The sequence below is a fragment of the Molothrus aeneus genome, chromosome 3, assembly GCF_037042795.1.
Source record: "Molothrus aeneus isolate 106 chromosome 3, BPBGC_Maene_1.0, whole genome shotgun sequence".
NCBI classification, from domain to species: Eukaryota; Metazoa; Chordata; class Aves; order Passeriformes; family Icteridae; genus Molothrus; species Molothrus aeneus.
The window spans coordinates 65,683,503-65,709,716 of NC_089648.1; the positions used below are offsets into that span (position 1 = coordinate 65,683,503).

At 37.1% G+C, this 26,214-nt stretch overlaps 1 protein-coding gene across 3 annotated transcripts in view; it reads left to right on the forward strand.

Annotated features, from left to right (window-relative positions):
- Positions 1-26,214, forward strand: part of HS3ST5 (heparan sulfate-glucosamine 3-sulfotransferase 5) — a 192,459-nt gene that overhangs the window by 65,737 nt on the left and 100,508 nt on the right. Inside the window, exon 1 of one of the 3 annotated variants that reach the window (XM_066545803.1) lies at positions 6,029-6,046. The exons of the other annotated variants lie outside the window; for them this stretch is intronic. The gene's annotated coding sequence lies outside the window, so the exon portion shown is untranslated. Of the gene's footprint in view, positions 1-6,028; positions 6,047-26,214 lie in introns of those variants that run through there. 3 annotated transcript variants of the gene reach the window in all.

Below are 26,214 nucleotides of genomic sequence, written 5' to 3' on the forward strand. Positions count from 1 at the left end.
AGTTTTGGGTTCCCAACACATGAAAGATGTTGACATGGTAGAACAAGACCAGAGGATGACCACCAAAATGATAAAGGAGATGAAGCACATGAGGTATATGGAAAGGCTGATAGAAGGAAAGGTAGAGCCAGGCTCCTCTGAAAGATGCAAAACAAAAGGGCATGAGTTATAATAATTGATATTTCAGTTAAATACTTGAACACAATTTTTTGATCCTTTTAGAGTAACAAGGGTCAAGCCTGTTGAGAGACTGCCCAGGGAAGCTGGGAGAGGTTTCTTCTCTGATGATATTTAAAACTTGACACCATATTACCCTCAGTAGCATGATCTAAATTCAAAGTAAGATCTAAATCTAACAGTGGCCCTGCTTTGAGCAGGAAGTCAAACCAGGTGACCTCCATAGGTCTTTTTAAATCTAAGCTATTTTATGATTCTGGTAAAAACCTGCATGCTTCCCAACTTCATAATCTTTCCCTACCAGCACACTCAAATCTTTCCTCTCTGTTGAGATAAAAAAGAGCTCTTTGTTTCCTACACCAGTAACTCATAGCAATCAAAAGTTTTGGATTTTGTCTCTCAAAAAAAAAAAATCCCCAAATTACTTTCTTTATTACTTATGGATTTACTAAAATATATACAAATTTGAAATTCTCAGTCATCGTGTCTGTGAAAATGTCTACAAGCTATACTCAATTTGTTTCCAGATAGTCTCTTTGATTCCAGACAAACCAGCTACCTAGGCTGCCTTTTTGACCTAATTATGTGCTCTAAGATCCAGAGTGCATTTTTTTCTAAAGCAGACTTGATGTGATATAGATTTATTATCCGCTCCACATACAGAACAGCAGGAAATCAATGGGGACACAACTTATTCATCTTCCAAGAGCTGATAATAAAAAAATAAAAGTCAAAGTACTGACCATACATTCATATTTACTCACCAAAATGTGGTATGTACAGTGTGGAAGATAATAGAAGGGAAATGAAAGTTGTTTGTGAATTTTGAAGGCAAATCTTCTGCTAGTATAAATTATTTAAACATTCTCAAAGTCAATAGAGCTATGAAACTTTATAGCAGCTACAAACCTGTCCCTTAATCTTCCACATTCTAGCTAGATTTTGAATCAAAATACTTTAATAATCTCCTTTAGATCTCAGTCAAAGCTCACCAAGGTCAATGAAAATGTTTCCAGCAAAGGCAAGGGAATTTGATCACAACTATTACAATTTAAGTTTTCGCATTGCAATGTCTACCTTAGTCCTGTCAAAATTACTTTATTTATCTAGGGGAAAAAAACTGACAAAATTTGGGATAAGCACAGAGATTATTTGAATATATATTAATGAAACAAACTAATGTTAAGGTTGCTTCAAATGCCTTTGCAATTCAAAGAAGGAAGTGTCATTAGTCAAGTTTGATACCTTCTGGGCACCACTTTTATGAAAGATACCTCTTTTTCCACTCTTGACTACATTATGCCAATCTCTCATTCTTTCTCTCTCCCCTCACTCAATTTTTAAAGTTTACACACACACACTCTCACCCCCTTCAATCTCAGTTTGTTCAATGAAGTTTTGATGGATATATCAGAAAAGTACTACATTGGTGGCTGAGAGACAGTTCAAGTGTCTCACTCAAAGCAGTGTCTCAGAGAGGGATAAAATGTTCTGTTACATAAACCAGAATATTTTGTATATGGATAATGGAAGAAACATACCATCAAAAATCTGTATCTCCTTTGTCCTGCCACAGCAGACAGATCTAAAAAGCTATCTCATTCTTTTATTTGTTTCCTTAGAGAGTAAAATTTGAACAGCTTCCCACATAGCCATGAGAGAAGAAAAATTGGATTGGAGAAGAGGGAGTATTTTGGCATTTGGGTTTTTTTTTTTTCCAAGACCAATTACCCTTTTGATCATATTTTAAAATGTAAAGTAATAGAATTGCCTCATTTGGATATATGATGCCACATAGAAACTGCTCAAACAAACCCATATTTGTTGCTAGAAAAACATTTGACACTAATTTCAGATTAAGTAGCTGAGTCATGAAAGAATTAGAATTAATGCTCAATTGGTGCTGCTCTGATATGTAACTGTTAAGAGAATAATAGTCACTTAAAACAGCATGAAGGGAAACCCAACACTTGTTTTAAAAAATATTTTTGCTACCCAGTTAAGTATCATTATTCTTACTATTAGCAAATTTTTACATAAATGAAGGCATTTTTTAAACTTCAAAAGACAATTTTGAATACTCTTCTGATAGAATGAATTTTATATGGAAGCAGCAATTTTGTCCTACAATGGTTTTAGATATTGGAATGATTTCAAAGTTGCTTTTTCTAAAAAAAAACCCAAAAAACCAAAACCTTTTTAAGAATAATTCAAAAAGAACATTTGAGGTTTTGAATTTCAATGGGACTGTTCTCAAGGATTAATGTCTGTAGTATTGGGGTGACAGTTTATTGGTTCCTGATGTAGGGCTCTGAAAGAAGTCTTTTGGCTGCTATGCTTCTTCCTGCTAGTAAAATTCCTCAGTAATAGATAATAAGCATCTTTTTAAATCACCATTACCATTTTTAGCCATTTATGTAGCCCAGGTTTCTGTGGTATTGTACCACAGACTTGAATTATGATACGGTCTGCCCTGAACACCTATTTTCATACATATTATTAGACTCCTTGCTCTAGTATTGATAAGTATTTAGATTATCAAATTAATTAAAATAATTAATTAAATTAATTTTTAAAGTACTCATTCAGGATAACTGTGAAAAAGAAGGAAGTAACAGCTTTAGCTTTTTAAAAATTTTTTCTTTATTTAAATTTTTAAGATAGCACACAGATTCTTCAGCTATAATTTCAGCCAGATTTTGTTTATGGAGAACCTTGTAGGGACATTTGATCCAGTCTGTTGTCAGTATTCACTACTGCCAGCAGAAGAAGAGATTCATTTTAACTGACTTGATCTTTTTGTTAGGAGAGTTCAATATCCTGAGTTTGTAGGGATTGAGCTATGGTTATAATGGTTTCTTTTTCAGCAGATTAGGACAGATTGAGATAGATTCCCTTTAAAGGGCTTTAAACTCTGTTTTCTCTGCTAGAAGAACAACAAAAATGGGAAGATGATGCTGAGTGACTGGTGTTTAAGTGGATAATATTCTGGGTTTAAAAATGAACAAATAAGAAAACTCTGTGTTTTCCAGTTGTGGCAAAGCCTGCCTCATGCAGGAACACAGCAACAAACAGAGTTACAGGTCTGATTTGTACACATTGATCCAGAGAAAGATTTGAATCCGACTATTAAAACTAATGCCAGCTGTCTGCAGCACCCCTGGGACATATATGCCAGATGGAGTTTGCCAGAACAGTATAACCATGTCCCTTCCCTGCCAATATGTTCCTTTACACCAGTGGGACTTGGGGAAAGCACTTGAGCTAACTGTGACACAGGGGAACTCCTTGGCGAGGGCTTTCTGCTTTCTTTGTCCAGAAGACGCAATGGAAAAACAAGAGAGGGAAAAAACCAAACAGTGACTCCATCTTATCAGTTATTGTAGCTTTTCAGTATGTTTCCTCTGTGGTGTTTGTTTTGCCATTATGGGCTCAGTACCACAGCCTGTTATTTGATTGCTGCTTAAATCCTTTATGAGTGATTTTTCCAAGGACGGTTTTCTGAATTTTAAAACGGTTGCACTTGAATTGAACTTGATTTCCAGCTTATCAGGCAGTGGGTTGTATAAATCCACTGCTAAATATGACCATTCTCTATTCATTTCCACTTGCATGAACTGCATTCATTCTTTTGTAAAGGCAGTGGAGCTCTTCTGCAGGCTGAAGAGCCAGGGACATCCAAGTCTCTTTAATCTCTTAACCAGTGATGGGCTAGGACCATACTGGTGGTCATTTTAGCTGATTTAATAGAGTCAGCAGTTAACACAGCCAGAACTAAATCAGTGGCTAAAATGCTTCAGACAAGCTCTTTTCTACTCTGTCCTTCTGGGACCTTGGATTTCCCTATTTCTAGAAGGGGTTTTCTAAGTTTGCAGCTATTTAAAAAACACAGATGTGGTTTCTTCTCTTCTCTGTCACTGATGCATGGAAAGTGGAAATCTAACAGTGAGTTATTATGCTAAAAAATTCTGCTGTCTGCTTCTCAGGTGCACATCACAATAAGACTAATTTTATATGGATTTTCCTGTTTGTTATCAGAGGCAAAATAAGACTCTGATATTCGGGTATGCAAGAGAGGTTTTTTTTAAATTTTATTTTCTCTTCTTTTCTCTCCTTTATTGTGTACAGGGAGAGAGAAGGATAGTTGCAATACTTTACAGCTATCAGAAAAGATACGTTATGGAGCCCTGATTGTAAGCCAATAATTTAAAGAAGTCAATAAATTTGCTTTTGAATAGGGAATTTATGTGGCTTGGGAATTAACTGTACCACAGGTGACACGAGGCTTTGTTTTACAATACAGAGCATCATGTCACCTGTGGTACAGTTAACATCACTAGCCATTTTCACATCAGTTAGGATGTCTGTCGTGCACAGTCAAAACTGTGTTTTTACATTTCCCTTAAGTTCACTGTCTTGTTGCTTTCTCACCTACTTTTTGAATATGTATACTTACACATCATCTGTGTTCTTCATGTTTTTTCCATTTTCTGAGGCCCTCCAGAAATTACCCCAGAAAATCAGAGGCTGTTTATAACATGCCTGTGCATGTGTGCTGAAAGCTATAATAACAGAGCTTCTACCAGGTGTGTTTTTGCAGGAGGTTGGAACAGCAAACAGCAATGAATTCCCAGTGAGTCTGTCCAACACAAGAACTGTTGCCTGGTGAACCTGCCTTCACCCTGTGTTACTGTGGGCAGGGTTGGAAACCATGAGGAACAGAAGCCTCTGTGAGGAGAACAAGTCCCCACTGCTCCATTCATGGTGAAAACACAGCTGGGAGCTACTGGCTCGGGGCAGTACACAGGCAGAGCTTCAAAGCTTCCCAGAGATCCACAGGCACCCACTGACCTCCAAGGAGTGGGGAATGGTCATAGGTGGTGTATTTGTGTGTTTACTTGCTCCTGTGCATTTCCTTATTGGTATGAAAGGCTCTGCTGAAGTTCTACTCTCTCAAAATCAGCCCAGCTGCTGTTTCAAGGCAAGAGGCTGTGTAACACACTTGCTCCCTGCTGCAGGCTCCTTTTAGCTATTAGTCATTACTGCAAGCACTATTCAGTTGCACAGCTAGTGTCTCACCCCAGCACAATGAGCTTTCCTTCCTTCTTGTAAAGGGAAATTAATAATCCCAGTGTCAAATACTACAGTCTATTGTGGTGAACAAATTTTGCTCACTGTTGTTTTTGGTTTTTTTTCCTTCCCTGCCCTCCTAGTCCCTGAATGGTAAGCTACTGGTGAGCGATCTGGACTGGCTGGCTCTCTGCAGGCTATTTCCTTTTCTTCACTTTTCATTTTGAAAAATATGCAAACTTCCATCTGTTTCTTGAATACAATCCTTCTGAGATCTATGTATGCATGAGCTTTTTGTGCTGAAGAGGCAGGTTTCTTAGGACTGTAACATTTTACGTGAATGCATTTTGACATTGGTTTTCTGCTTTCACATACTCATCCTCCCTGCATTTTCTGTTTTAGGTGCCACTCAGAGTAATCATTAAACTTCTATCGTGCTTGCAATGCAATTGGGCACCAATATTAAGTGGAAGCAATGGCAAAGCTGATAAACAGTAAAATCTCAGGTTTCTGTTTTTAGCCAGGGTGTATGTGCTTCTGCTCTGCAGCAGATGTTTCTGCCTTTGAGGCAATTTCAATGCTGAGCTATTTTAAAGACAGATTATTCTACATGAACGAGTAAATTCATAATTAATTCTGCTTTCAACTTTAAAAGATATTTTTTTGCCACTGAGAGAAAAAAATGAAACTGCCTAAAATGAAAGTTTATATAATTCTTGTTCCATCAGATGGTGTTCCAGTGACAAAGGATAATTCGTTCTGACCAGGGATGGATTTGATTCATACCTAACACTGAGAGGTAGGATGTGAGTCAGATAACTAAAGGCTGTCATTATGTAACTGAAGAGATGCACATAAACCAGACCCCATTAGAGCACATTGCCTCAAAATTCTTACCTCTCTAAGACAGGTAATGTTGAAAGCACTTTTTTTGCCTCCTGTCTTCCCATACAAACTGCATTTATTAATTAAACCTGGGACAAAATTAATTTAGTTTGGAGACCCCAGCTATGCAACCTCTCCTCAGAACTGTCTGCCAACTTTACTGCAGTTTCTGGATACCTTCTTTAGGGTAAGAAAGGTCATTTTGCTGAGCAAAAAATAAACAATGTTAACACTGTTTATTTATAATGTTAACATTGTTTATTTATAATGTTTATTTATAATGTTTTATTTATGTGTGTTTATTTGTTTATTTATTTATACACTGTTGCATGCACTGGTATGTTATCTGGAGGAATATTTTTATGTCTTCCTGTGTTGTAAATGCAAGGTACTGTGGTGATTTCTGGCCTCCTGGAAGGAATTTGGGGAAAATTGGAATTGCTAAAGGTGTTTTCAGTGATGTGTCCTGGCTGCAAAATAAGAAGTGCTGTTCCAAATAAAACTCTCTAGTTTTTAGGCAGTCCTATTAAGTCACCCAGATAACAAAGGCTTACGCATCAGTAAAATTGGATGTTTCAGTGGATAATATTTTAGGTTCCTGACAGACAAAAATGGATGGAAAAAGCTACAAAGGAAAGTGCAGACTGAGCTGCTCTTTCAGCAAAAACTGCTGAGATTCATCAATGCCAGGTGAGCTGAGATGTCTCTATGGCTCTGTTCAGGGCTGTATACCAGGAGTGGTACAGCTGCTCTGGAATGGCACAGGGAGATGTGGGGCCAGTTGCCCTCTGCATCCTGCCTTAGTGACTCAACCATATCCCTCTCCCAGAGGATGTGACACATAGGTCTTATCTCATGTATCTGAGTGCAGCAGAAGAACACTACACAAATATTCCTTTGATGTGAGGTGCTCTGTTCACATTCTTACAACTCTTGCAGCTTTGGCTTTACCTTTTTCTTTACTTCTTAAATATCTGTGGATTTTGTGAATGTTTTTTATGTGTATGTGTACGTGTGTATGTGTGTGTGTGTGTGTGTGTTTTCAAAATGATATGATTGTATTTGCTTTCCTTTCAAGGATTGTTGGTGTTCAGACTGATGTGTTTTGGGAAAAAAAAAGATATTGTAATGCAAAAGTTATCAGAAAACATTTAATTTGAAGAATGCGATCTTGTAGATACAACTCTGAGAATGGCACTGTAAGATTTGGGTCTTGGAATAGCTTCTTTTTTCATCACATTGATGGAAGCCTCTGGTGCTGTACAGTGTTAGAAATCAACTCTTAGGGAAGAAAGAAAAAAAGCATTAATTCTGACAGCAGAAGCAGTGGCTCTGAATGGCCTTGTGGATTTCAATTTCTTTTTCTCATTCCAGTGTGCATATTTATAGTGCATATTCTTGAGAATTTCTGTTTTGAAGTTCACATGCAGCTTCAGACAATACAGCAACATCTTCCAAACATTTCTCTCTTGCTAAAACTTTCTTTGGTTAATAAAATACTTCAATTTTTTATAGTCTGCCAAAATTTCTATCTTCCATAAGGGAGGCAAAGTGTGGGAAATTTGGACTTTTTGGTTCCAGTCCTCTTTTATGTAGCTACAAGTTCTTTTTCAGATAGATATATCTTCCATAAATACTAAGACAATGTTGGTCCTAACAGTCAAATAAAATTATATAAACGAATTTAAGACACAGAATTGGAGTTTTGATACCATTGCTTCCCTCCTGAGTGCCATTCATCTCATAGAATAGAAACTGGCATGTGAGAAGATGGGGATGGTGGAATAAAGAAGCAGGATTGGTTTTTGGAAAACAGAAACTGTGTGTCACTTGGCTAAAAGAGGAAGTGACAATCAACCATATTTTATTAAATATACATGGAAGAGAACAACTTGCTGTGTTCACATAGCCCCAAGTCTATGAGGGTTAAGCCAACACTCAGTGTCAAAGACTCTGTTTTTCATTTAAAAAACTGGTATTTAAGACACAGACTAATTCCTGGAGGCACCCATTCATGCAAATGAAACTTGTAGATCAAAATTAATGGATTTTAGTCTTAACAGGAGAGAAAGATGAAAAAAATATGTGAAAATAGCAGGTTCCTTCACTTGCCCTCCCCTTGTAAGAAGCAGCTTTTGCTTTCAGTTGCCTTTATTAATTTTGTGTTGAACCAAGTATACTGTGAGATTTTTTGTCCAGATTGCTCAAAACAGTATTTGGCCAAGCTGACAGCAATTACAAAAGCCTTCATTTGAGCCCAAATTATCTTTTCATAGCTGCTCAAGTGAATCAGAGAATATGAAACAAAACTGAATAGGTTGCATTTTTGCAACTATAAATGAACCTTCATTCTAGGTATATAAACTGTCAAAAATGGTAAAACAGTATAAAAAAATCTCTTGCCTATTTAATATTTCTTAACATTGCCAGATACCATCAGTTTTTGACAATCATTCATGTTATGTCAGTTTTAATACTGTTGAACATGGTACATATTTCCCTTGGCTTTAACTGACATTTACTAGTTATGTGAAGTGAGTTTTCTTTAATATATATGAAGGCTACTTTTTCCCTATATACTTTGTAGATTTTTTTCCAGACACATACTATATTGTAACATTGATTAATTTTATTTCTTGTCTTGTTCACTAATTACTTTCAAACACCTTGAATAAATTAATATGTTGCTCAGTTGTGTTTTAGCAAAGTAGAATCTAAATTAGCTCATACAAAAGGCAGATCAAGTCCCAATTCCAGAAAGCCCTTATTTTTCAAGCCTTAAGTCCTACTTGTCTCCTATTCACTCCTCTTCTCTTCTCTTCTCTGTTTTACACCAGACATCAACTCAAGTTTAGCAAAACATATAAGCATGTGCTTAATCCTTGCTGCTCAAAAATCACAATGTAAAAATAAGTCCAAACAAGCCAACAACACTTGCACTTGTTATTTGCCTTCTGGTTTTATACCATCTGATAATATTTTCAAAATTTAGCACAGCTATTGAGGCCAGAAATATGCCTAACGATCGTAACTCAACAATTAAGTAAAAATAACTCCTAGAAGCTAGTTCTTTAGGAAAAGCACATTAGGACACTCACAAAAAGTTATGAGCACTCTCAACACTGAGTTGTCTCGAGCAAACTACTTAATGTTCAATCATGGATTACATCTAATAGCAAAATGAGTAAGCAAATGTTTTGACAGACTACTTCTGCCAGGCTAGCTTTTTCCCTAGGCTTCTCTCAGGCTGAATATGAATCAGCTCTGCTCCAGAAACTACATAACTATGTCTGTGTGTTCCTAATTTGCTCTGTTGTGTCTCACTTACTGTCTGCCTGGTTTGGAAGGCTGGTGGGTCAGGCATCTCTCAGAATGCCTTAACAGAAGACTTTTGTGTTTTGTGTACTTAAACTGAAACTTCTTTTTTCATTTCAGATTTCTTTCTTATTCTTTTAAAGACATAATGTTTTTCATTACAAACTGTGCCTCTGCTGTGGTGGGTATCTCTGCAGCAGTGACTGCTTTGAATTGACTTCATTTTCATTAGACAATAGGTAACAATTCATTATTCTGAGGAGCCTCACTAACAGTTAATATTTTATAAATACTTGGCCATTATGTATTGCAGCATGCTATTTTAAAAACAGTTATTTTTCTATAATTCTTATGGGAGAAATGGGAGAATAAAGGTAATTGTGTAATACTTCACAAGTCTGTATTTAAAGTGATTAAAAATTGGGATGATGCTCTCATTGTGAATCTTCTTAGGGATGACAATTGATAATAAAAATACACAAAGAAATTGAATTAAGTATTCCACATCCTTTTGCATTTCCTGGGTTTTTTTTTTCAATTGTCTAAATAATAACTTTGGTTTTTTATTATATTTTTTGTATTTATTTCTTTTTTGTGTTCCAGTTAATTACCTTTAAAGTGATCAAAGCAGCTTGTGAGTCTTACTTACAAGTACTAAACTTGACAGTTTACTTCTCACAGTTCCAATTCTTCTGTGATTATTAATGTTACCACATACTTAAAAGTGCTTGTGAGGCTGAAGCTGTAGGAAATATTGGAAAGACCGAACATGAACAACTAAGTTATTCTACCAGCACTGGCTGTAATCCTCTTGCTACTGTGAATTGCTCACAGTCTTCAGGACTCTGCACATAGGCCAAGTATTTAAAAGTCAGATGTTAGGAAAGGGCTTCTGCCAGCTCCCTCCATCTTAGCACTGCCTGAGGGTGGGATTTGTTTGACCTAACTCCAGCTGCCAGAAAATTAGGTGTTTGAAAGATATCAGTCACCTATTCTGGCACAAAGGAGACAGATTTAAATGCACAGAGATTTATCAGCAGGCTCCATAGCTGGTGGCATATATTGCAGTCAGAGTAGCTTTTGGGAAAAGATAAAAACAGGAGAGAAAGAAAAGGGAAAATGAAAAATTTCCCTGCGGAAAAGTGGGGACAAGTGACAAGATCCACAGTTGAGCATGCTCAGGTCCTGATTCCATCAGCATCAGGTGTTTTACCAGCACACATGCACACAAGCTTCAGTTGTACCTGTACTGTCTTCAAGATGTCTTCAAGACATGCTCGAGCTGTCAGCTTTTATGGGCACAATGCTGTTAAGTGCTGATGGCAGCACATTTTGGGAGCAGGTGCTGCAACCAGTTAAGCTGTCTTCATGTGTACCATTTGGTCCACTGAGTAACCGAACTGTTGGGAAAGGATGGAAGAAGGGTGACTCTCACAATGGTGGTGGTCATTCACACAGCAACGAGAAAATATAGTCATAAGAAAATGCAAAAACACTTCTGTTGTGACTTCAATGAGAGAATTGAGCTGCAAGTGAAAGACAGGCTGTAGAATTGCAAGTAGAAAGCCCTTTGTGATAGAAAACACAGAGACTGTGCAACACTACCTTGGGAATGGATGGATCATCCCAGGGAAATGCATGTCTCCACTGTTGCAGAGGGATTCCCATTGAAGTTTGTTGTTTAACTTTTTGTTAATATGAGTTGAATCCTACTCCATATACAGACATCTGACAGCATGATACTTTTAATGTGAAGTTATTTGCCTTCAGGAATCCTCATGGGCCATGCTCTTGGTAATACTATATTTTTCTTGGTTATACTTATATCTATCTTTAGCTTAGCAGCTTTTAGTAGAATACTTTTATTTATATCAAAATGACATATTCTCTAAGGAACTGACACTCTTCTAAAATGATCTGAGAAAATGGTCTTGTTCACACTCAGCAGTTGCAGCACTTCAACTGTGCTACAAAGCCAAAATAGTCCAGTATGCAATAACTGAAAATTATGCCTAAATATTTCAGCAGCTCAAGTTGTTATGTCATCAGTTATATCTAGCTTATCCAGGCCTATTCCCATTGGGTTTAATGAACTGCATAGAGTGGTAGTACTTCAGACCCATTAGCAGCTGGAGATGTAAAACAATTTCAGTAGAAGAAATCCCTTCCATCACAGAAATAGTTACACAGGCGCAATATGTCATGTAGAGCAAGGCTAAGAAACCATTGTACAATGATTTACTGACTACGGCACTGGGTTTTTATTCTCTTTTCTGCTTTCTACCACCTGCTGTACCCAGTTTTTAAGTTAGATTCTTCTTTTGACAGAGCATCATTCATGCAGATCACTGTCCTGTTAAGGTTATTTTGATATATTTCCTTTGTGTGACTCCCTCTGTGAAGATCAGGCTCTTCACCCAAGTCTACAAGGTTGAAGAACTGCCTGCTGTTCTGGCTGTGATCTCTAGTTCAGGAGTGAAGAACTAGTAGGAGCAAAACTAGTCCCCAGGCTCTTTAACATATAGTACCTCGAGTATAGTGAGCTGGCTTACCTGATTCCAGCTCTTGTACTGCTCACCTGTGCTTCATTCAAAGTGGCCACTCAGCTTTTGATGGGTGCATTTATACCACCCATCACAAACCTACAAACCCACAGATGAAGTTACACCCAAGAATTAAGCTCTGCCACTCAGATAGACATAATCTGTGATCCAAATATCAATGGTGGGATTCTGTGGCAGCTTCTCTTCCCAAGGAGTATAAATGCTATTTCTACCAACAGTGAGAAGTGTTTGAGGACTAGCAGTGAGGTTGGCTGGTTTGTTTGAAATGTGTAGATGGCACCTTCATCAGTCATGTAGTAGCACCTTTTAAAACATTTTTGTTAAATAGTTTTCAGTTTTGCAAGTATATGCATTTAACAGAATAACAATTTCTGACAGCTAAACTAAGTTTGAAAGCGTCAAGCACTGGCACTCAGATAATGACAGTGGCAGGAATGTTTTTACTGCATTAGATGCCAATTAAATTACTGATTTCATAATTATAAATCAGCATGTTACAGTGGATAATTAATGTTGTCACACTCAAGCTGAGATACTTTATATAAGCATAACCCTTTCCTCTGTTGATTTGCTTATTCAGGAAACAGAAAATATTGCATATAATTTTTTAATATTTGAATACATATATTTTAGGATTCCTGCTCCTGCCTGCAGCCATAGCAGCATTCTGTCCTATACAATGGTTCAATTTAATGAGTGTGGACAGTGTTCAGAAGGGACACAATGACCTCCAGGAAGAGAATGTCATATAAAATTAAGACTAGTTTGGTGGGGAAAAGAAGAAAAAAAAAACACTTAAAAATAATTGGCAGGTATAGCATTTTACCAGTAAGAAACTGTGTTTAAGAAAGGTTGTTTGGAAACTCACAGTAACAAGGATTTGGCACAGAAGGTTTATTTGCTAGTATGGAGTTGCTCTAAATTATAAAGGAGGTCATGGAGAGGTAGTACTAGAATAAGATCTTCCGTTCTATAACACAACAATATCCCCAATCTTTCCAGCTCTTTAAACTTAGTTGTGGTCAAGGCAGTTCATTTGAAACTGTGAAGTCATAATAATAAATATATAGAGAACCTGACCAATAAACCCAGGACAAACTATAGATTAAAACATTATTGTCCATCTCTGAGGGGAAAATAGGGTTTTGGGGTTTTTTTCTCAAAAATAAGAAAAACCAGTGATAGTTGACCATGTATCAGCACAAAAATTCTACTTTTAACCAAGGATGAATTCTACTGATTTGTGCTGGGAATTGGGAAGCCAAATCTCAAGGCCATTCCCATCTTCAGGGAGTTTAAAATCATAGCTCCCTTCATCAGGAGAGCAAGGCAGACTACTAGAACATTTTCCAGCTCTCTCTTCCAATTGAGCCACACTGAAACCAGGAATGCAGAAATGATGGGACCAGAAGTACAAATACAAGATACCTATTCCTGCTTTAAAATGGAAGACAGTGCTGCTATTAACCAGACACGGAGTTTCAGCTTCCGCTTCCAGAACTCTTTGTGCTTTTGTTATATTGAAAAGAGACCACAGTTTCTTTCAGCATGGTCTTAAAAAAGGATGACCTTGACATGGGCCTATCCTTAGATGCACATTCTGATTTGTAAGGAGATCAGGCATGCATGGGAGACAAATAAACTCAGAAGTTGCTTTATTATTGTCTTCACCATCCATAGCATCTAATGCCATCACTCTGCAGCATACCATTTCAATGTGCTTTCCTTTCCCAGCTCTATGATTTCTTTAGGTTTGTTTTCTCTACCAAATCACAAAATTCTGGTCATAGAGTAGAGCTGCTTTCCTGGCTGCTCTACAGGATCTTGTACCCTGCAAACAAACCCTCTTCCTCCCCTGTGGAGCCAAGAGACTGCTCAGGGTACATGACAGGGGAAAGTGGCACCTGCCGATCCAAACGTTTGTATTTACACTGAAAAGAATCAAAGGAAATACTTTATGGTGTTATAGATCTAAAAAGACTTTTTTTTTCAGTTTATGGTGTTCTGATAAAAGTATATGAATTTAAAGAGGTAAAAAATTGAAAACCAGTCTATTTTAATCTGATTGTTCAGGATTAAAGTACAGAAAATGTTATATTGTAAAATGTCTTTATCTTATAGTAGAAAGATAATTGTGGTGCTTTTATGAGTAGACAGGAATGATACAATGACTGATCAATCCCAGTTTTCTACATACATACACATTCTCTATTTTTAACATCAATACAGCTTTCAAACATTTACTTGAAAGAATTAGGCCTGGGTTGGGTTTTTTGTGCCATTACTAGTTTTGTAGTCCACAACTTTTAAAATTGAAACTAAACCTAGTTTTGATTATTGAGACAAAAGCAACACTCTCTTTATAAATATGTATACACACCCAAAGTTAATCAGTTCACTGCTCTGGAATTAGCTGACTTGTTTGCCTTGGTGTGTTGCCAATTAGCAGGAACTCAGGGATCCTGGCAGTTGACAGCTGGAAAGAGATCCCAAGTTCTGCGGCATACGGTTTGCTGTGTTGTACAAAACCCTGAGCTCATGGTATTAATGCTTTAATTTGCTTATTAGAACCTTCGTCAGCAAGCTGTCTGCTACTTTTAATGAGGAAAGTATACCTCTAGAATCCTGCAAGGAGCTGATTTCCTCAATATAAGGCTCTTGAGATGTTTGAAAAAGTGTCTTTTTGCTTCATATTACTAAAAGGAGCTGGTGACTAGAAAAAAAAAAACCAAGAAAAATCAAAACAGATAAACAGAATAAGGGAAGAGGAGTGAAGGCAGTTCTTTATCCAGGAAATTGCATAAATCAGAATTATTTTAAAATAGAACACCTTTAGAGAATAATTAGGTGCTTGTTCATGGGACTCCAGCTTTAAAATAAAAATACACACTCTAAGAACTAAATGTTAATCATTATTTAATAGGGTGCAACAAATAGTAGGATTCACATAGTTCTTCAATACATGATTGTGAATGGTTGACTTTTTTATAACATAAAATACACATGCACAAATACAGTCTACTAACATAACAGGTACAATATAGAAAAACAGTTTACTTCCTTTAAGATTTAGCATAAGCCATAGTTGTTTTCTAAGTCTGTTTATTCTTGAAAAGTTGGATAAATAAAACACAATCACCCAACACAATAGGATCAGAAAGTTAAGTCCCACAGTAGTGAGCAACACTAGAGTTAATTATTTTATGTCTTTAACTTCATTCTTCTCTAGAAAATAATATATTCTAGAGATTATATCCCATATATCCTTATATATATTTAGAGAATGAGAATGCAATTCTCCTTACATTTCACATATGATCTGTAAGAACAGTGCTGATGCTGCATACTCCTGCCACAGCTTGGGAATGAGCAGCCAGTCAGAATCCATGGCACAGGATGTGGCTGGAGTCATAAGAGCTCTGTGAGAATTACACACAAAAAATTCAAGATTAGTATTGATCTATTTCTGCATTATTTACAGTTACCCTTGAGTCCATATGCATGGTTTTGATGGAGCTTAGCTGCATTAGGATTCAAGCTAAATATCACATTAGAAGCTCCCCCAGGGAGAAAAGCTTTCTGAATACAATATAATGGAAAACACATATCTGCAGAGTGCTAAAGATGACTACATAACCTCCTGTGCTGGCTGCTATAGAGATTAACACATGACTGTGCAAAGTAATACAAATTTGTTGATAAGGTAGAAGTAACATATGTAGCTAAGAACTAAAATGAAAATTGCCACATTTCATCCTTTCTTTGGAGAAGTTTCATCAGTGAATGAAAACATCAGGAGAATGATAATGGAAATGAAGAAAACTTCTTTCCACAGAGATATTTGAAAACAAAACTTTGACAGGAGTGAAATGACCTTGCCTGTTTAATAAGCTTAAACAGGCTCCGGCTGGCAGTGCTCCTATCTGTTGAAGGACAGATAACAATCCTGTTGTTTATGTCAGGGTTTACAATCACTGTCACAGGGCTTGTCCTGTACTGTCTATGGGAGCAGCAGCAGGGAAAAGTGCAGAGTAGAAATCAGTGTTATTTGTGAAGAAAGATATTTCACTGTGAGTTAGAGCATTCGCAATGTACATATCCCTCATCAGAGTTCTGGCAGACTGAGCAGATCTACAAGTGGAACTGCTGAGTCAGCATTATCCCTGATAAAGCCGTACAGAATCAGCTTTGCAGTGCTAGGAAAAATGTATCTGTCTTGTCCACGTGTGTAGGTACCAGCCAGTGATCCACAGAGAAAGTAGGGTTGTGTGTAGCACCAGTTTAAGGTGTTATTGATGTTGGCCAATTGTGCTGGGGCAACATGAGATGTGGGGCTGGTACCTCAGAGAACCACTTTTTTCTGGATTTGGTCTGTTTTCCTGCATGTGAGGTGAAAGGATAGCAGTCAGCAGAACAGCCATAATAATCTTCTCCCTTACCTGGGATAATTTTCTTTCTCAAGGCTTTGGAGGGCAATATCTGTTGCAATATCTCTAAGAGCAGCTCCAGTTTCCCAGTGAGTTTAATACCTTGAGTAATAGATACAGGAAAATGGCAAGTTCCCCGTTGCATAAGAGCACAGGACTTGCTAGCATAGGATTCATTAATATTTTTTAATTCTTGATCAGAAACCATAGCAGTAGGACAAGGAATAAAGAATTCACACAGAAAGAGGGTAAATTTAGGTAGGTACGCAGAATTGTGAGGTTGGTGAGGCACTGGAACAGACTGTCCGGAGAAGTTGTGGATGTCCCATCCCTGGCAGTGTTCAAGGCCAGGTTGGATAGGGCATTTAGCAACCTGGTCAAGTAGGATGTGTCCCTGCCAATGGCAGAAGGCTTGGAACTAGATAATTTTTTAGGTCCCTCCCAACCTAAACCATTCTATGATTTTTTAACAATGATTGTTGCTGAACAAATACACTCAGTAGAAAAGATTGAAATTGATAGCTGTCATGGTTTAGGAAGAGTAGTCTCCAATTTAGTTCTTCTGCTAAAACCACACTTCTGCTTGCTCCTGCCTGCCCCCAGAGCTGGAGGCACAAGGAGTAAACATCACTGGTTAGGATGTCCTAGAGAGCCACCAGTAGGAGTTTACAAGAGTTAAAAGCACCACCACTGGTGAAAAAATAACGTCTCTCTTTTTGCTTGGCCTGTTGTAATGTTGTTTTTAAAAGATTTCCTGCAAGACTTCACACTGTATCAAAGCCCAAAGGAAATAGTCCTTGTCTTTTAGGGCTCATAGGTTGGGGTTTTTTTTCCAGAGCCAAAAGAAATTATTAATAAAACTCCTTCTTAAACAGAAGTTATTATGTATCAATTTCTGGTAAGTGCTATGTTACTGATGAGGTACACTGGTGGAGGAAAGAACACCATTAGATGTAAGTGCTCAAGAAAAATAGTGTTTTATTCTAAATAAGCTTGCATTGAACCAAAACAAAAACAAGGGAAGTTTTTGTCCGTATTAAAAATTGCCTAACTCCTCATAAGGTTTTGTCACATTTTGTGAGGTTTCAGTGTTCTCTGACCTGCAAATCTCCAACACTTCACCTTCAAAGAAGTTACAAGTCATTTCATCCAGGATGGGTTGCAAGAGTTCTGGGGAAAATATGTGCCTGGTATCTATATTCCTGAAGGGAGGTAGAGGAAGGATAGGAGAGCCACAATAGGAAAGATGAGTGAAAAATAGGAGTCTACCCTTCTGTTTGGATGAATTCTGATCCCAGGTGCTTAAGACAGTGAAGGATTAAAAAGCTGTAGAATTTGTAGGTCATGGTGATCCCCTTGAGATGATTCATTCACCTCCAACAACTTGGAGGACATGAGACGGAATGGAACCTTTGTGCCTAAAAAAATATTCTGCTGAGAAAGCCTGAGAGCATGGCCAGGGTTATGCTGCTCCTTCAGCTCAATTGTTTTTACCTTGTGTTGCCCAACACACACAGTTCCAATATCCTCTTCAGCCAGAAAATGAAGCAAAGAAGATTTCTGTCTGTACCATCTGCTTAGACCAGTCCCTTTCTGCAGACTTCCTGCAGGTTTTCTTTCCTGGAAGTCCCATCAGGGTCTTGCTAGTTGGTCTTGAAGAGATATGACAAGAGAATCAGTTAAAAATCCTTAGAACGTCACAGAGTGATGATGGAGGACTAATAAAGTCAACCATTATCAGCACAGCCCATGTAAGCCGGGAGAGTTGAGAGTGCTTTCTGCTGACCCAACTGCTCTGCAAGGCAGTAAAATCTGTCCGATTTCACAGAATGGCCCTCACCCACCTCCCAGAGCACATGTTCACCATCAGCATTCATTTCTGTATGCATTCCCTGAATGTGATGTGAAAACTCAGTTGAGGTTCAGCTTTCCCTCATCAAGCAGAGCAGTCACATTGCTGAGAAATCAGAAGGGTCTAGCTGGACATGGTGGGAAAATTCAACTCACAGATATAGGAGACTCATTCTTTAGATAGGAGAACCAAGAAAACTGCTTGTAAGAGCTGATACAATAGAGAGTTGATTTGAGTTCAAAATTATACTATAGTGACATAAAAATTGTGGCAGAAATTATTGTAAAATCAATTTTAACACCCCAGCCTATGTAGTTCCATTTTCTATTTGGCTTTCTGATCTCGATGCATTTTCCTGGACTCTTTTTTGTCTGATCACATCCTCGATCAATCTTACACCTGTTGAGTGTTTTTCCCCTTCTTCCTCAGTGCTCACTCCCTTGTGGGTTCATTACGATTTATTTTTCATATGACTGAGCTTTGCACACATCTGTGCCCAGTGCAGGAACTTCTTGGTATGATTGTCGGCCAAAGATTGTATTCACACAGTTAAATCTTTGGCTCTAAACAGTTTTTCATCACTGGGGAATGCTAAAGGTCTAAACTATCTTTTTCCCTGTTTAATCCTTGGAGCTTTGTATAAGAATTATTTCACATATTCTTAAAATGAGTGCCACAGGTTTCAGTGTTGTTGGGAGAACTCACAGCTACTAGTCAACAGTTAAAGAGTATTTTTTGTACTGAAACTAATTTACAATTACACACATGTACAGAAACAGTATAAATTTTGAGTAAGTGGCATTTTTTCCTAGGAATAGGTCAGAGATGCAAAATACACAAAAAGTATACTTGCATCCCTTCAGAGCTGGCTTTCTAGACTGTATTTATTGTTTTCTAAATATGCAGTGATGCTTGCCAAGTATTGCATAAGACATGAGGGATGCTAAAGATGTGTCAAAACCATCTTTCATTGAGGTATTTTTTAAATTAATCTTTAAGCTCTAAGTTTAAAGCTTGGTAAGGCAGCTCTGTTCAAGAAGGTGTCTTTTTTAGGAAATGGACTCCCTTGTGTTAGATGATTAACTTTCATCATAGATTTTGAGGTTTTACATTTACCATATTCCAAGATCCATAGAAATTCTTCGAAGAATTAATCTTAATATGTTTCCAGATTACATTGAAAACCTATAATATTGTCTTCTGTCTTTAAAAGCCATTGGGTTATGGATTTGTTTCTATGAATTTTTGATAAAGTGGCCCAGAACAAGAAAAAGAAGTAGTTATTTGTCAAATAATCTCATGAAATTTGCATTGGCTGTTTAAATGCTTGTTTTGTAGAGCTAACCAAGATCATGAAAAACTGCCAGCAGATCCATGAATAAGAAATAGTTTTGTCTTACATAGTATTTACTACTGCAAAGCTTCTACAATTTTATAAGACAATAGATCCCAGTTTATTCAAAGAATAAAAATTCAATAATGGAAAAAAAAAAATCATTGCTTAGTTTCATCATTCAGTTCTGTCCCTAATGCTATTGTCATATTAGAAAAACCAAACTTGCAAAGCTGAATGTTTCTAGCAACTGGTATTGGAACTGAGGTTTCCCTTGGGACAGTGGGGAAGAAATCCTTGGTGTCCTGCACGCAGCTACAGATGTACCTGCTAAATCAGCTGTGCTCCTCTGCTCCAACAATTGCATGTCTGTGCCACCACGCAGCTCTGTTCCGTGCCACCCAGCCTCTTTGGAACCTCACCTCCTCTTTAAAATATGTATAAATCATTTTTGTGTGTGGTGCAGCCTGAGTGCTGGGCAAAGCAGAAGGTTGTGTATGGGTACAGAGCATAACATTTGTCTGATTTATCTGCACCAGTCACATTTCCCTTCACCATGGGAAGCCCCATGTGCTGTATCCCTGCAGCCCACCTATCCCACACAAAAGTGTCTGTCTTCTTCCTGAGGGCAAAAGCTGAAATAACTAGAATACTGTTTACCTACTATTTATCCCCCTTTTAGAGATATGAAAGCATATTCTGAGAAAATAACAAAAATGTAAATAAAATGCAAGTGATACTATGAAACCACCACCAAATAAAAAAACTATATAAACTATTCAATGGATACTAACCTTTCAATCAATCAAAATACTGGGGTGTTTTTAGTCTTGACATTTTCTCAAATATTCATAGCTACCTTAAAGAAAAAGAGAACAATTATATTTCTTTTGAGGGAATGTACAATAGGGCACTAGAATGTGAAAATTAGTTTTCAATACAATTAGTTTACAATAGGGCACTAGAATGTGAAAATTGTGTAATATTATTCTGATAGGGGGGACAAATGATAAAAGAAGCTAAATGGTTTGGGGTTTAGTTTTGGGATTTTTTAAATCTATGATTCACTAAAGAATGTCTTACAAAGTTTTGTATTACTTGTTACAGCAGTTTTTTATGATGATTCATAGCTGTGACAATTCAGCCTATTGATATCAAAACCACTTTGTGGAATTGCTCTCTGCTCTTTTGTTCCACTGACAATATGCAAAACCCTACTTATATCACTTGGGATGTTTCAGTATTTGAAATTTCTAACTTGAGTCAGCTATTTAATCAATATATTTCATAAACCAACAAAGTTTAAAGATTGTTTTCTGCTGTTCCAGGCATCAGTAGGATAAGGGATGACAGTGGTTTTGTAGGTTTAAGTTTAAAACAGTGATTTTACCAGCTGTTGGGGAAAACTGCAATTACATTTCCTTTGTGTTTACATTCTGGATATGTTACAAAATTACTGTAATTATGTAGAATAGAACGTGATGATTATATGGTTGGCTTTTTGCATTTCAAAACTATAAAGATATTATAATAACATTACATGTCTAAGTTGCTCTCATAGGAAAGTAAAGGGTACAAGTTTCCTTCTGGCCTTAAATCAAGCTGTTTGTGGTATATTTCAGGTCAACAAGTGCAGGCTGTAGCCACTGCAGTAAGCCCTCCAGAACAAGTTGTCCCTGAACAAAAGGTATTCAATTATTCAATTTGCAAACAACCTTTGAAACACTGAAATGGGAACGAATCTGTTTATCTGGCCTGGCAGCCAACATCTCATTCAAGTCTCATTCCCAGCTAGACTTGGATTACTGAAAAATTCAAACAAGGACCTCCTTTGTAATATTGATCAGGAAAGAAATGCACGTGAGCAAAATGGGTATGTTTTTAACTGTTGCCTGGATAGGTAAATTATTTTTTCTTGCATAAATTACTTTTATACATCACTTTCTTGGATAACAAGAATTTTGTATCTGTGACACTGCTGAAAGAATATTTTTTTTAATGAAAGAACTCGATGACCTGACCATGATGTGGGTTCCAGTTCTATCAAAGTGCAAGAATAAAATGGTTTCTTTCAATAGTCATAGCCCTGACTCTCATCTTTGGTATATTCCCAGCTTCTAAACCAAACAAAGTGAGTACTTCTGACAAGTGGCAGGAAAGTACACTGGGTGCCTGGGGCTTTGCTCTCCTCTGTGGGGAGAACAAGTGTCCTACTTAAAATTGTTGCAACCTAAGGAGCCTCACTGTGCATAACTTTTGAGTTCTAGATGGGGGATAGTATCAAATAAGTCATCCCACAAGTGCTTTTGGAGGGGGGAGGAGGTAAGAAAGAGAATCCAAAAGGAAATTGCAGAAATGTGTATCTTTAAAAGGATTTGGGGTTTTTTAATGGAACTCTTGTTTGAAAACCTTTTTTTCTTCTCTCTTATCAGCTTAGCTTTCCCTGTAAATGTAGAGTCCAAAACTTAACTGGGAAAAATACAGTAAAGCTTCTTTACTAATGTCAAGATAATCTTTTAAACATAAAACCCAGAGGATAACGGTATGAATAGTACCTCTAAAACTGGGTCACTCATCACTCTTCTTAAGAAAAGTTATACTTCCGTTCTTCACTTTATCAGAAAAAACATAGTACTCTGATAGGACTAAAAATACTGCTAAAACAGCAGGACATATTTTAAATTATTTTTATTATTCCAACCTATCTTGTTGCACAGAAGTTTCCTTCTTTAAATTTTTTTGAGGGATTACCCAACTTAACTCTTTTCTACTATTCCTTCTTCTTAAATGCTGTAACTGTACTTATATCTGGAGTCCTAAAACTACCTAACTTGTTTCCCAATTACTGCCATGGGTTTCCTAGACAACTGAAAACTTTTCCAAAACACCTTCTGTGTTGCCCTTTCATCATCTCTATGACAGTGATTATCTCAATCTATTCTAAGACTGAGACACAGTGGTGAATTGCTTGTTCCCTCCTTGAACTTAGGATGTGGTTGGCTCTGGGTGAGGATGCTGAATATATTTAATACTAATTCAGCATTTCTGCACCCCTGGAAAAAAGCTAAATAAAGTTTGAATATGGGGGGGAAAAATGCATTTCTTAGGTGAATGAATGCAGCAATTTTTTTTTTTTGGTCAGACCCTCATTAGTGGAAATCAATGTATCATCATTGACTTCCATGGAGGTATGGCAAATGACATCAGCTCAGAGCCTATATGCAGTGATGATATTTGCATTTGTTGAAGCTTTGAACAAGATCTATAAAGCTTTCATATGGAACAGATTTGTTGCACTGGGAGTTCTTAAGAATTTCTCTTTGGAGTGTTTGAAATTTGCTGATTTTCAGCCTTTTGACAGTTCTATGAGGTATCATATTTCTTGTTTTGCTGGGATTTCCTAATTAGCAATGCTGAGCAGGAATTGTTTGAAATGCAGTGTAAATTGCTGCATCTCTGTCCATATTGCACATTTTAAAATTAATCTGTTTCATCAGAAATGTGTCTGTAGAAATTAAATGACCACAGCTGCTACACCTGGGTTCTTGAACCTGAAAGTTTGTCTATGCAAGTTCTCATTTGAGAGCTACAGTTCATTTGCATATACGTATTTGCAAATAAGATTACTCTTTAGACTTTTCAGCAAAACTTTGAAAAGTTTAAAATCTATTCCCCAAAATAATAAGATACAATTTTGCAGATTTTTTTAAATTTTATTTTCTTTATTTTCTTTTTTTTTTTTTTTTCTGGCTCTGTATAATTTTAAGCTTATTTGATGACAAATAATCATTGTCCATATGAGTCACCACAGGGCCTACAACTGGTGGGCAAGCTCAGCCTCAGAAAAAGAGAAGTGGAGGTTATATGCATACTGTGACAGCAATAAGCCCAAGGGCAAAGCATTCTGCTCTGGAGAAATGAGGGTTAGGTCCTTTGAACCATCTGTCTCACGGGTCTCCAGAGAAGATTATGAAGAAAGGAGTAAGCACTTATTGGACATAGATCTTCCCAGATATTGATTTAAGAATGATCCTTTCTTTGTAGTCCTGAAAGCAGTCGTAAATGGAATAAACTTGGCAGATTAAACCCTTCCTCAGACATGCATCAGTCCCTATCTGTACTGAAACTGTACCTGTTTAGGGCAGGGGGTAGAGAGCATGGCTGAAAATATGCCTGCATGTTTAATTCAACTCTGCCTGGTTCTTTTTTCATTGCCTTGCTGTAGATCCCTTAAGAAAATCAGAGGTAGAAGTGGAGGATTTATGAACATCAGAAGTCACTTCAGCCTGAGTGCAAGGAGATAAAAGGGGCTGAGCCGACATCAGCATTTTGGTAGACACACACAACTATTTCCATTTTCTGGCACCCAGCTGCCTCTGATATCCATTTCAGACTCTGCTGCTGTATGCAGAGAGCACCTTAGGCTTCAGAGAATGGCCATTGATGATCTTTTTGGGTCACGCTGTGTCAGATCCACCCAATCTGCCACTTAACTATAGCTGTTATGCAAAATTAAGGGGGGATTGTAAGAGAGGAAGAGAGCTCCTTCTCCATAAACACCTGCTTTGAAAAGATGATGTTTTGCTGATGAGTATTTTGTTTTGTGGAGTTTTTTCAGAATTTCAGTATTTTTCAGTATTTTTTAATATTTCAGAGTTCTTTAGGCACAATGATATTTTGTTGCAGTTTTGTAAAGTCCAGAGTCAAAGGATCACATAAGAACCTCAATTTTCATTGTGAAATGAATTAAAATAAGCCTCAAGTTATAGGAAAAGTAAAACCTAGAATGCATGCCCTAACTGCACAGGGAAGATCACCATAAAATAATAGAAAATAATGGCTCTGTTATCAGAGGAGGGGAAAATATTCTGTTTATATTTTAATTCAAAAGAGGTTTTTCAGCTGCAAAAGATTTTTGTGCTACAGCACTGCGGGAAATCCTAAGAAAATTTTTAATCTGCGTGTCTTTGAATCTCATGGATTGAGTAGTACACATGTGTAGCTAAATCAATATTCTTCATGTCCAGCTTGTTATGTCAGCATGAAGAGATAACAGAGCCTCTGCTTAACTTTTTGAACCCCATTTTCAAGCTCTCTATGCGAATTATGCACATTAATATTAGTAGAAGTCCCAGCTGAGAAAGGCCTAGGAGGTTGCCTTTAAGTCTTCTTGGCTGCATCATGTAACTCCTAGGTTCATAGATTAATTAGGACATGCTAGGGCTGCAAACTAGTGCTGAAAGAGAAGATGAATTGGCCAAGGTTTGTGACTAAACAAACTTTCTGTGCATCCACAGAAGTTCTATCACTCTTCTCCACAGCCTTTTGAAACATTATCACAAGTAGCATTATTTCAATATGTCTACATATTGAGAAGTTTCTACTCATTTCAAGGTCTTATTAAGACTCTGGTGTCTGAGCACCCTAAGGATGTACACTTAATTTCCAAAACTGATATGCATGAGAAGTAAAGTGGTTATTCACTAATGCTAATTGGCTTCTAAAAAGCCAATTCATTTTTCAGATAGCTCTAATCTTGATATGTTAAATAGAAATAGTGGAAGATATTCACCAATGTGAAAAGAAAGTTTTTGAAGCATTCATCTTCCTTTCTCAATGAAGCAGCTTCTGTCACTTGCTTGCCTATCCTTGACAATCTTCATTTTTCAAATGCCTCTTTTTTACTTGTTTTCCCCAGCCATCCTATTTGCTTAGCTGATGAAACTCCACAAGCCAAAGACAGCAATTCTTGGTGATCCATTCTAGAGGATCTGCTGGTGTTTTGCTAAAGCTGGAAAACACTTGGGTGTAGAAATAAATAACAGCTTACACTATTTTCATTTCAGTTGCTTTCCCAATTTGTAATGAAAGTTGCCTCCATTTTTGTGAGGAAAGATTTTTTTCAGGCCTGATTGTTTCTTAAGCAGTATTAGATAAAGAATATTGTGAATACATGCAAAACATCAGAGATATTTTGCTGGATTGATACCGTGCTCATTCTTCCAGGTAACCACAAAAAGCAGCAGTTCACCTTAGAGCAGCTTGTAATTATATTTTTCCTTTTTTTTCCCTATGAGAAAAGATGGTATATTGAAACTGTCTGAGAAATACTTTTTTTTGGTAGTCTTAAGTAAAGTAAATATGACCATGGGGAGGAACTATCTTATCCCAGTAGACATGATGCTGATCTCTTTTGTGCCAAAGTAAATCAAGAATAATTTTACCTATGTCAGTACAGCCACATCAGTGTAATTCTAGTGGGAATATGGAATATGGCACAGTATCTCTGTAAAGAATAATGATAGATTGCAATGGGAATTGTTGTGCCTGTGTATCTCTGCAGGAAGTCTGTGGAATTTGGTATTTTAGAAGGTGGAATAAAAGAAACTTTGAGTTTAAATTAATCAGGGCTGAGTTAATTAATCTGACATGTGACAGGAGAACACTGTGAAACTTTAACCATGTCATCTGAGACTGGACTGAATATCTCTGCTCTGAAAAGGAAAAATGTATTTCAAATCTACTGTTAATATGATAATGGTTGACAGGATTTGGGCAGGATGGGGACTGACATGAAAGCAAATTGGAAAT